This window comes from Acomys minous (assembly GCF_964271855.1).
Source record: "Acomys minous genome assembly, chromosome: 5".
Taxonomy (NCBI): Eukaryota; Metazoa; Chordata; class Mammalia; order Rodentia; family Muridae; genus Acomys; species Acomys minous.
The window spans coordinates 51920390-51933412 of record NC_140494.1 but is presented as its reverse complement, the minus strand read 5'-3'; the positions used below and the strand labels follow the sequence as shown (position 1 = coordinate 51933412).

The window sequence follows — 13023 nt, the reverse complement described above, 5'->3', positions numbered from 1 at the left end:
CCTTGCTCTTTCATTAGAGCAAAACAGGGGTCGTTGATCACTAAGCCCTTCAAGAATTCTAAGACTCCTCTTATGACTTTATTCCTCAAATTACTGGTGAAATGAATTTTTTTATGTTAGCTTCACAAGACAGAGGAAAGCCAAATATATTTTTGCCATATAATGCTACTCCTCATGGATTACCTTTTGTTTTATTTATTGTAAGTTTCTACCCAGACCTCATTCATGTTAGAGAAACACAGTGACTATCATAATTTGAGTGCAGGTGTAGTTCTAGAAAGCATAGAAGGGTTGAAAGACTCCTGAAAAAAAAACCTAAAGTATCTTTGTTGCTACTAATGTGTGGCCTATCTTGTAACATTCAGACTGTTAAATGGTATGTTTTAGACTATGCTTTTCCCTGAGGCACTCCATTTCATCATCTTCTTTTGAGCCAATTTTGAGGAAGGGGTATTATTTTACACCAAAACATACACATGAATACCTTTCTTATACAGTATATTAGTTTCATGACTAACTGATAAATACATTTTTCTGGGGAGTAAAAGCATGCCACCCTATATAATAATCATGGTGAACTGAGACTACATTAGATGCAAGGAAATATTATAGCCATGTTCGAAAAACCAGACCAGTGAACTCATGGGACAGAGCACACCATGGATATGCAACTCTCTTACCTGGGCCACCTAAGACGTAGGTGCATAGCTGAGTAACACTCCACCAACATTTCATCTGATAATGAGAACATAAGTCAATGACTTTTAGCTAAAGCACTTCTGATTGTCCTGGTGACTAGTACCATGCTGCTAAACTAACCTAATGTAAGTGCTGTTTTCACCCTTATCCTTAACCATCTGGTACTACAATCCTTCTACCTGTTTATGGGGAAGCAGCCTGTCCCTTTACAAAAATTCACTGCCATAGCTCATCTATGATGCTTCAGTGTGACACTATGACCACCAACCAACATCTAGAGTCCAGAGCACTTTTTCTAGCTTTCTATATCAGCCCAAATGGTTATCAAAAGCTTGCATCTCTATTAGGTTACAAGTTTTGAGTTCCCTATCGTCTTTGAAACTCTGTAAAACTCTTTCCATTCTTATGCTATTGCAGACTTTCTGTAATCTACCTCTATAACATTAAGTTACATTTGAATATCTTCATCGCAAAGTCATGCCATGAAGTGTGACTGCTCTTTATGATATAAGGAATACTCACTGGCATTGGATCAAATTAGCAAACTGAGGAAACTCCTATATCAAATCAGAAGTGCTCATCCTTATAAGATTTGCCTCTATTGTCATTCCTGGATTTTAAATGTACATATTATTTTCAAAGAAATAAAGCTAACTTAGTCATAAATACATGAAAACCCCAACTTTACTCTTTACAGACTGTAAGTCAGGAAAAAGAGCTGATGTAATCCAGCCTGAATACTTAGGCCTGAAAGATACAACTTTCAGTGGCACAACTCTCAACCTCAAACTTTGGTGCTGAGAATGGAGTAAGTAGAGTGTTTCTGGGAGTAATGGCAGTGAATGATTGGGTGTCAGGAGCTATGGCTTATGATGTGTATCAGAGCTGAAATGAAGACAAAAAGAACTGGTCTTCTATTTGCTCTTCTGTAACCCTGTGACCTACATAAATTGTGTGATGTTTCCTTCCATTATAAAGGGTGATTTTTAAAATTCAAGTTACCAAATTAAATCGTAGTGTCTTCTGGAAACAAGCACAAAGGCAGATACATGCAAAGATAAGATAATGCTCTATTCACTCTCCGAGCATGTCTTAACTCAGGCAAGTTGACACATAAGATTAACTATCACAAAAGCCACTACTGAATGCCCGTGTCTGTATCTCCCTGTCAGCATGTATCTCTATGTCACACAGAGGTACTCTAGTGAGAGTGAGAGGGACAAGTTCAGGAGGACATGATGAAATGTTGCCACTATTGACCTTTGCACAAAATATTTGCTTTTATTATACAAAACCTCAGACAAACACATGACAAAATTTTCCTTGACACAAAATTAAGAAACACAAAATTAAAGCAAACAAGATGACACCTTACTTAAAAAGAAATTTATTTTAATATGTGAAAATTTAGCTTAGATGGATCACATTTAATTTGTTTTCATTGCTTATGGAGAGACTTGTGCTTCTATAAAAATGCATTCAAGGACTACGCATAATAATTTAAATATTCAACATGTACCTTATTCACTTTTCTTAAGTATTTAACTAGTAAGATTGTCTTATTATTACTATTAATTTTAACTATTTTAAGAAATGCAGTACTAATATAACTAAATTTACTACATTTTTGTTATTGTTGGTATTTTCCCAGTGACATAGATTATTAAGAATCAGTGAATTGTGTTAGTCTGTAAAAAAGCTTAATTTTTTCACATTTTTCTTAGTTTTCACCATGGCTTACATTGCCCAGAGTGTAAAAGTGACAGAGGAAATAAGTGCTAAAAGAAGTCAGATGACATTGCTGAAATATGTTTTTCTGAGTTGCAGTAAAGGACAGTAGTTGACAAGAACATTTCATTCATCCTTGTATTGAACAACTTATCAGCCAATCACTGAGAAAATGACATTGCTTCACAATTGTAAGCCAGGCAACTAAGAGAAATATTCCTATTATGATCTTAAGTATACACTCTATATATGCATTTCATTAACATTATATCATAAGTCAAGGACACAAATAATGAGGATTACTTTTGAAACCAAAGGGGAAAATAAATACATCTCCGAGATGAGTAGCAAGCAGAACAAAGCATGATTAATATATGATATATGCCTGTGTAAATATATGTGCATATGTCTTATGTATAATATGTGTTAATAATGTAAAGTGTTTAATTTAGGAAGATTTTGACCTATAATAATATCCAGAGTTTAAAAGAGATTACTTATATGAAAAATTTTTGAAATGTTGCCATTTTTTTTAGTTCTTGAAATTCCATAAAATGTATTTACATCTTTTATCATAAAAAATAGGACTTTTTATTGGTCACTATTAAAAATCTGGATTTTAAACAGAATCTTGGACTGGTGGTCATAACCATCAGCTCATTCAACTTTAGCACCTATCTTCTCACCAGCTGTTTTTCCAGAACAACCACCTTCACCATGGAACTCCGTTAGTTTTCACAATTCAACTTGGGTTTCTTCTGCATTTTAACTTTTCTAAGGAAGACATCCTGAATAGGATAGATGGGAGGCAAGTCTTTTCTATGTCTTTTCCAGTGCTTTCTGGAATCAACTTGTTAACCACTTCTTTCAAGTCATTTGCATTTCTCAGGTCATGATTTCTATGATCTTCTACCGGATCTGGCTGACTTGCTGGTACTATGCATATGTTGTCTTTCTTTCATATCTCATAATGCAGGGGTTTTTTTTTTGTTGTTTTGTTTGCTTGTTTTTCTTTTTGTTTTTGTGAATACAACCCAGAAAAGATGGAGCAAATAAGCATCGGTTGTCTTGACATCAACATGAGCTTCAGTCATGGTCTGCCACTTTTTGAACAAGGAACACATTTTGTCCAGAGTAAGATCCATGCCATGGGAGTTAGTCATACAGCTTTTGCCCTGAACATCCTTAGTAATTAGCTAGGATTTTCTAAAGGAAACCTTGTCATTCTGTAGATTGTCAAGGCTCACTTCAAACACATGACCCTTGAGACCATCAGATGCAATTTTGGTTCCTTGAGTCCTCGTGACTAGTGCTTTTCCAAAGTTTCTAATATTGAACATAGCTGGAGCTTTGACATCATACCAGTCTTTCTTAGAAAATGGACCAACCACTTTCTTCTTGGCTTGCTTCTGGCCACCTTGGCACTTGTTCTAGTTAACCGCCATGGTGCTGCTCACAGAGCCAAAGGGCATATTTACATCTTTTTCAGCCATCTTCGTAAATTCTTTCCAGACCTATGCCCTTTCTCCTATACAAATTGTCTTCATGTCTGCTTCTTTTATTTTAAGCCCATCATGTTCAATTTGTGTGTCCTATATACTGTTGGATTCTTTTCTCTTTCCTTGAATCGTGGTCTATTTATAAAGAGACCACACCCTTAAAATAAACAAACAAACAAACAAAATGAGCCTTATTCTCTCACTATCAATTAACTAAAAATAACTTCCACATCCTATAAATAACTACAGAAGACCTATTGCTTCACTAATTTGGACGTTTACAGAATTGTTCTGATCATCTATATTTTATTCTATATCTGAGTTGAGTAAAGTTTGTCATGTCTCTCCAAGGATAATGTTCCACATCCATCAATACATATTTTCACATAGTTATGAGAAAATTATCACTTGATTGGCTGACCTAAGCATCTGTGCCACAGTAGTAGCTGAAAACATCGAAAGGCTCTGTCATGTCTTTGTCACACAGCCTAAGCCACATAGAACACTGGAGTAAGAGCAGTCCTCATTGGTATATGCTCATGACTTAAGAAAACTGGAGCCCATGCATGATTGTGACAGATTTGGAAGCGTGATCAGTTCAAAGCCTGTCTGTCTATGGGCTTTCTCTAGAGGTTATGCCAGTAGGTCCTGACTTGAGGCCTGGATCTATCGGGTTCTTTTCAGTATCAGATGTCAGCATTGTGATGCGAATTTCCAAAGAAGAGTTGCTTATGATTTATCATTCCCATTTGTAACTCATTCTTTTTTCATATCTGATGCTCTGAATTAAAAGAACAGTGGTGAACCAATGGCTCATTTAGATAATGAAGTTTTATTGGATTGGTTCTAATCTATTGCTCTGATTGCAAGCATAGTTGTCTGGCGGCAGGCTTTGCTGTGGTATGTCTAGTAATAGGTTTTTAGCATGGACCCATAATTTAATTACTTCAGTTCCAGTAACTGAGGGCAGGGGACTTAATCTTCATGACACTAGGTGTTTGAGAGTTGCTATGCACATAATACTCTATCATACATTCTATATTTTGTCTCTTTGTTAAATGATATCAATGTACAAAGGTGTCACACATGAATAACTTAATGCCTTTGAAGTAGTTTGATATGTGTATGTATGTTTGAACTGGTCTGGCTCTGCAAAGATTGCCACAAGAGGATCACAGATGAATACCATGTGACTACGTCTCCTTTAGATTCACATAGTGATGCGATTTGGTGTATTTCTATGCAGCTACTGAAAACATGGAAGTGTTAATTAATTGCATCTTTTTTTTTTCTTTTGGTTTTTCGAGACAGGGCTTCTCTGTGTAGTCTTGGCCATCCTGGGCTCAATTTGTAGACCAGGCTAGCTTCGAACTCACAGCGATCTGCCTGCCTCTGCCTCCCGAGTGCTGGGATTAAAGACGTGCACCACCATGTCCAGCTAATTCCCCCTTTTTCAAAGACTAAAACATAACAATTAGTTTCTAGAATTTATATATTTAGAAAAGTATGTATAATCTACTTAATGACTTCCAATAGTAGTTTTATCTGTGAATTTAGTCTTCTCCTTTCTACACCGTAAACAAGAGGGACCAAAATACATATAAAACTGTGGTTTCTCTTGTCTAACTCTCTATGATGGTCTTTTTAATTGTCAATTTGATACAATCTAGAATCACCTGAAATAAAGTCAAAAGGAGGGATATTTTTATTATTTTTTTATAAAATTTTTACATATACATTTATAATATTACACAAAAATACAATAAATTACCTACAAGAAGAACCACTAAACGATCACAAACTATATAAATGTTACATTCTTAGTGTTTTGGCTATTTGTATTTGGCAGCATGAGGAAAATATTTTTCCTATCTTGGTGCATCTAAAATTCTGAATGTAAGTCAATATCTATCATTTCTCATTATTATCAAGTTAACATCTACCTAGTCCTAAAAATGTCTTAACCCCTAAACAACTAAGCTTAATTGTAAAACTAAACTATCTGGTCTTCAACCCATATCAGATATGTTTGAACATATCTGTGGGAATATCATAATTATTCCCATTGAAGAAGGAAGAGCAGTACACTGTTGGTGGCACTGTTCTCTAAGCAGATTGTCCTGGACGACATAAGAGTGAACAAATCAGCTGAGCACTAGCATGCAAACATTAACTCAGTACTTTGTGCTCATGACAATGGATGTAATTGTGACCAGTTCTTTCAAACTGCTCTTCTATGACTTACCTACGCTGATAAACTATAACCAGAGATTTTAATACAAAACATACTTTTCCACTGTTTTTTTGTGTTGTTTGGTCAGAGTATTTTATCACAGCAACATGAAATGAAAGAAGGGAATTCCTTGTTTTTAATAGTTGAGTAGTATTCCATAGTGTATATGTACCATAGTTTCTTTATCCATTCTTCTACTGAGGGACACTTAGGCTGTTTCCATGTTCTGGCTATTATGAATAAGGCTGCTATGAACATGGTTGAGCAAATTTTCTTGTTGTGTGCTTGAGCATCTTCTGGGTATCTTCCAAGGAGTGGAATAGCTGGGTCTTGAGGAAGCCCTATTCCCAGTTTTCTGAGATAGCACCAGATAGATTTCCAAAGTGGCTGTACTAGTTTGCATTCCCATCAGCAATGAAGGAGTGTTCCTCTCTCTCCACATCCTCACAAGCATGTGGTGTTGCTTGAAATTTGTGGACAAATGGATTGAGCTAGAAATGATCATAATGAGTGAGTTAACCCATGAACAGAAAGACTCAAATGGTATATACTCACTTATATCTGCATACTGGCCCAAGGGGCATGTCCCATGAAAGCCTTCACTTACCAGGAAACTGGAACAGAGGAGAGGACATTCTATTGGGACTGTAGATGAGAGAAGCATGGGAGAATAGCAAAGTAAAAGGATCCAGAGGGTCCTAGAAACCTACAAGAAGAACATTATGATAGGCAGATTTGTGCCCAGGGGTCCCGCTCAAACTAAGGCACCAGCCAAGGACAATACAGGTGGTAAACTTTAAACCCCTACCCAGATCTAACCAACGGACAGAAGATTCTCCACAGTTGAGTGGAGAGTGGGGTATGACTTTCACACGAACTCTGGTGTCCCATATTTGACCATGTCCCCTGGAGGCACCCAGAGGAAGGACAGCAGGTTACCAAGAAGAGACTTGATAATCTATGAGCATATACAGGGGGAGGTAATTCCCCTCAGGAACAGTCATAGGGGAGGGGAATAAGGGGAAAATGGGAGGGAGGGAAGAATGGGAGGATAAAAAAGATGGGATAACCATTGAGATGTAACAAGAATAAATTAATAATTTTTTTTAAAAAAAAGAAAGAAATGAAAGGAGGAAACTTTAGTCTCTTTCTCTACTACCAACCCTTCCAATATGTTAATTTCTTTGAAATAAAAAGAGAATCATTTTCTTTTAAAGGCAGTTATAATTTAGTATAATAAATGCTAAGTATTATTGTGGATAATTTGTAAATCAGATTCTTTTCTTACACTTTTACTTGTGAGAAAATCCAAAATGCAGTATCTAATGTCAACTTCTTTGTTTTGGAAATATCATGGCATTGCTGCATCTGTACTATGTAAATTATACAAAGAAAAGTTCACTAACATCCTCTATGAGTTCTACCTTAATTTATGCAGATTAAGATTGAAGCAGTAAAAGTCTCTTTAGACTCGCATTTTGATTCCAAGTAGGAAGACACTGATATTGAGACAATAGCAGAAACCATACATCAAGTCATTTTGCAGTAGACATGCCAATAATTTTCTCTAATAACTTTGACTACTTCTCATAACTCAACTCTTACCTCACATACATCTATTTGTTTTCATTTTTTACTTTTTCCCATTTCAATTTATTTTTTAAATTTATCCACTTTAAATGCTGATTGTAGCTCCCTCCTTTGTCACCTCTATGTTCCACTACTCCCCCTCTTTCTTACTTCTTATACCCCTCCCTTAGTCCTGAGAAACGAGGAGCCCTCCTCCTCTACCAACTGACTCCAGCCTATCAAGTGTCATTGGTACTTCCTGCATCCTCTTCCTCTGTGGTCTGACATGGTTACCCAGACAGTGGAAAGTGATCATAAAGCAGGCCACAGAATCCATGTCCAAGACAGCCCCTTCTCCTCTTACTAGCAAACCTAAATGGAGAGAGAGAGCAGTCTATTGTCTACATCTGAGCATAGGGCCTATGTCTTCTTCTTTGTTGGTGCATCACTTACTGTGGGCCTTCCTGAGGTAGATTTATTGGCTTTGTTGGTCTTCATGTGGACCTTCTTTCCACTCATGGTACTTCAACAACCCCTGCTCTTCCAAAGGCCTCTGTGTACTCTGTCCAATGTTTTACTGTGAGTCTTGGCATCTGTTTCCTTTTCCTGAGGTTAGAGTCTTTAAGATGTAGGCACCCATACTATTCGCTTTCTTCAAACACATTGTGTCTATCCTATTTTTACTTCTGGTTGAGAATTAAGCATCCTACCTACAGTCTTCCTTACTACTTATCTTCTTTAGGTCTGTGGATTTTAGTATGAATATCCTATATTTTATGGCTAATATCAGCTTGCAAGTGAGTATATATGCATGTCCATCTGAATCTGGGTTACCTCACTCAGGATGATCTTTCCCAGATGCACCCATATGCCTGAAGATTTCATGATGTTCTTGTTTTAATAGCTGAATTGAATTTCATTGTGGAGATGTACCATGGTTTCTTTACTTATTCTTCAGTTGAGGGACAATTGCATTGTTTTCAGTTTTTGGATATTATGAATAAAGCCACTATGAATGTAATTGAGCAACTAACCTTGTAGTATGGTGGAACATCTTTTCGGTATATACCCAGGAGTGGTATACTTTGGTCTTGAGGTAGAGCTGTCACCAATTTTATGAGATAGTACCTGATTAATTTCTAAGTGGTTGTACAATTTTGCACTCCCACCAGCAATGAAACAGTGTTCTCCTTCCTTCAAATCTCATTAGTGTGTTCTGCCACTTCGGTGTTTTATCTTTAACTGCTTCTTGGCCATTCATTACTCTTCTGTTGATAATTCTGTATTTAGCTCTGTACCCCATTTTTAATTGTATTATTTGCTTTGTTCAACTTTAAACTTTTGAGTTCTTTGCATATTTTTGCATAGTAGCCCTCTGTCCAATACAGGATTGGTGAAGATCTTTCTCAGGCTACAGGCTGTCATTTTGTTCTATTGAGAGTGTCCTTTGTCTTACAGAAGTGGTTTTGTTTCATTAGGTACCATTTATTAATTGTTGATCTTAGAGCCTGAGCTGTAGAAGTTCAATTCAGTAAGGTGTCTCTTGTGCCAATGAGTTCAATCCCTTCAACACTTCCTCTTATAATATATTTAGTGTGTCTGGTTTTATGTTGAGATTTTTTTGTTCTTTCGTACTTTAATTTAGTGCAAGGTAATAAATATGGATCTACTGCATTTTTCTACACTGACATCTAGTTATACTATAACCATTTGTTGAAGATGCTATCTTTTTCCCATTTTATGGTTTGGCTTCTTTGTCAAAAGAAGGTTTACAGGTGTGTGGCTTTATTTTTGGAACTTTGATTTGATTTCATTTAGCAACCAGTCTATTTCCATGCCAGTACCATGCAGTTTTTATTATTATTGCTCTGTAGTATAGTATAGCTTCAAATTAGCAATAGAGTTCTTTTATTGTTATAGGATTGTTTTAGCTATTCTGGTTTATTTCTTTTTCTATATGAAGTTTGGAATTGTTCTTTCACGGTTTGTAAAGAATTGTGTTGGCATTTTGATGGGAATTTTACTAAATCTGTATATTGCTTTTGGTAAGATGGTCATTTTGTCTATTTCAATCTTATCTATGCAAGCCACAAAAAAAGGCAGATCCTTTCATCTTCTGATATCTTATTCAATTTCTTTCCTCAGCTACTTGAATTTTTTTTCATACATGTCGTACACTTGCTTGGCTTGAGTGGCGCGCCAACATAGTTTATGATTTTTGTGGCTATTGAGGAGGGTGATGTTTCACTAATCTTTTTCTCAGCCAGCGTATATACAGGAAAGCTAATGATTTTTTTAAAGCTAATTTTATATCCAGCCACTCAGCTGAAGTTGTTTATCATCTGTAGGATTTCCTTGCTAGAATTTTTGAAGCCACGTATATACACAATATTCTTGTCAATAGTGATACTTTGACTTCCTTCTTTCCAAGTTATATCTCCTTGATCTCCTTTAGTTGTCTTATTGCTCTTGCTAGTACTTTAAGTACTATATTGAGGAGATATGGAGATAGTGTACAGCTTTTCTTGTTCTCAATTTTAATGGAATAGAGCTATGTTTTCATCCATTGTGTTTGATGTTAGCTATAGGCTTGCTGTATATTGCCTTTAATATGTATAGGTATGTACCGCCTTTGTATTCCTGATCTCTCGAAGACTTTTGACATGAATGGATGTTGAATTTTATCAAATCTTTTTCCTTCATCTAAGAAAATGATCATGATTTTTCTTTCAATTTGTTCACATGGTGGATTATATTAATGGATTTCTGTATATTAAACTGCCTCTACATGTCTGGTATGAAGCTTATTGGGTCATGATGGATGATAATTTTTATATGTCCTTGGATGTGGTTCCTTGTAGGAACCAGGCCTAACTGGGCTGCCTGCCTGTCTTGCTGTTTCATGTCCTGTTTCTAGCAGCTTCCACGTCTGTGTTTATCTTGGTTAGCTAGTCGTGTTTACTGCTCTGAGAATGCGCCCCTCCCTTCCTCGCGACTTTTCCTCCTGTGTGCGATTATCTCTTGAGGGATTTCACCTGAGAGGAGGATTCCTGTTTGGCTGCCTATAAGAAGGCTCTTTGGAACACTGGAGAAGAATAAACCGCTGCTGCAGCTGGCTGCTGCTCTCTTAGGACGAAGGGCCTGCTGTGTTAGTGTGTGTGTGTGTGTGTGTGTGTGTGTGTGTGTGTGTGTGTGTGTGTGTGTTCGTGTGTGTGCATGAGTTAAGTCCATAGTCCTTCGCCCTGGACTCTGTAACCATGGTGGCGCGGGCACCACAAGTGGAGGTTCCGCTGAGACCAAGGAAAGAAGGGAGGAAGCTGACTGATCGGATCGCCCAGGGAAGCTGGCCAGCGCCTCAGGGAGGTCAGAAATGGATGTATTGAAAATAGGTGCCGCAGGTTCGTCCCCGGTTCTGGTGGATCAAGTAGTGAGATTGTTAGAGGATTAAGGCACCAGGATTAAGTATGAGAGTGTTAAAGATTTTATAAAAAACAATAGAATTGAGTAGTCCTTGGTTTATGGTATCGGGAGAGCTAAATATCCAAGATTGGGATCAGGTGAAATCTGATCTCCAGAAGACTTTACAAAATGAAGGGTCCAACAGTGTTCTTATCGCTACTTTTTCGTTACGGCGTCTTATTAGAGATGTGCTTAGGAGTAAGGGTGAGAAAATAAGAGAGCAGCTAGGAAGTTTGGAACTTCCTCCAAATGAAGTGCAGGAGGAGCAATCTGTAAAATCTTTGGCCCCATCTGAGATTGCCTCTGATATATCTTCTTCTAGTTCTGAGGAGGAAGAGGCAACTTTAACCTCCGAGAGATATGGGCCCTAAAGAAGTTGAAGGCGTGTAAGATTAAAGGAAAAGAAACTAGAGGAGAGCGGCCCCCGGCGTATAACCCAGATTATCTAAGTCAATTATCTTTGGCAAAGCCTTCTGCTCCCTCTTGGTAGTCTTTCTAATAGTTGAAGTGCCTCACCCAATATCCCAGGGCAAATGCAGAGACAGCATGAAGCCTTCCGGTTTAAAGACATAAAACAGCTTAAGGAGGCAGTTATGGCCTATGGTCCACATGCCCCTTTTATTTTTATTTTTTATTTTTTTATTTTTTTTCATAGAAACCTTATTTTTTATTTTTAAGTAATTTATTCAGATTGCATCTCAATTGCTATCCCACCAATTGTTTTTTGTTTTTTTAATTAATTTATTCATATTACATCTTGATTGTTAGCCCTTCCCCTGTTTCCTCCCATTCCTCCCTCCCTCCCACTTCCCCCCTTCTCCCCTCCCCTATGTCTGTGATTGAGGGAGACTTCTTCCCCCTATGTATGCTCTAAGATAATTGAGTCTCTTCTTGGTAACTTGCTATCCTTCTTCTGAGTGCCACCAGGCCTCCCCATCCAGGGGACATGGTCAGAAAAGGGGCACCAGAGTTCACGTGAGAATCAGATCTCACTCTCCACTCAACAGTGGAGAATATCGTGTTCGTCGGCTAGGTCTTGGTAGGGGTTCGAAGTTTACTGCCTATTTCTCCTTGGCTGGTGCCTTAGTTTGAGGAGGACCCCAGGACCCAGATCTGCCTGTCATAAAGTTCTTCTTGTAGGTTTCCAGGACCCTGTGGGTCCTGTTATTTCCCCATTCTTCCATGCTACTCTCGCCTAAAGTCTCAATAGGATGTCCTCTCCTCTGACCCACTTTCTTGGTAAGTAAGGTTTTTCATGGGACGTATCCCTTGGACTAGTGTTTTGATATAAGTGAGTATATACCGTTTGTCTCTTTTTGCTTCTGGGTGAACTCACTCATTATGATAATTTCTAGGTCAATCCATTTGTCCACAAATTTCGGGAATTCCTCGTTTTTAATAGCTGAGTAATACTCCATAGTGTAAATGTACCATAGTTTCTTAGTCCATTCTTCTACTGAGGGACACTTAGGCTGTTTCCATGTTCTGGCTATTGTGTATAAAGCAGCTATGAACATGGTTGAGCATATGTCCCTGTTGTGTGTTCGAGCATTTTCTGGGTATATTCCAAGGGGTGGGATAGCTGGGTCTTGAGGAAGCCCTATTCCCATTTTTCTGAGAAAACGCCAGATAGCTTTCCAAAGTGGTTGTACTAGTTTGCATTCCCACCAGCAGTGAAGGAGTGTTCCTCTCTCTCCACATCCTCGCCAACATGTGGTGTCATTTGAGTTTTTGATCTTAGCCATTCTGATGGGTGTAAGATGGAATCTCAGTGTCGTTTTGATTTGCATTTCTCTGATGCCTAACGAGGATGAGCATTTCTTTAAGTGTTTCTCA

At 37.7% G+C, this 13023-nt stretch overlaps 1 pseudogene across 1 annotated transcript; it reads right to left on the bottom strand.

The window, feature by feature from the left end:
- Window positions 1–3084: 3084 nt before the first annotated feature.
- On the bottom strand, window positions 3085–3835 carry LOC311597369 (small ribosomal subunit protein eS1-like; annotated as a pseudogene). Its single transcript has one exon. The product of its transcript is annotated as a small ribosomal subunit protein eS1-like (transcript).
- Between the last annotated feature and the right edge of the window lie 9188 nt (window positions 3836–13023).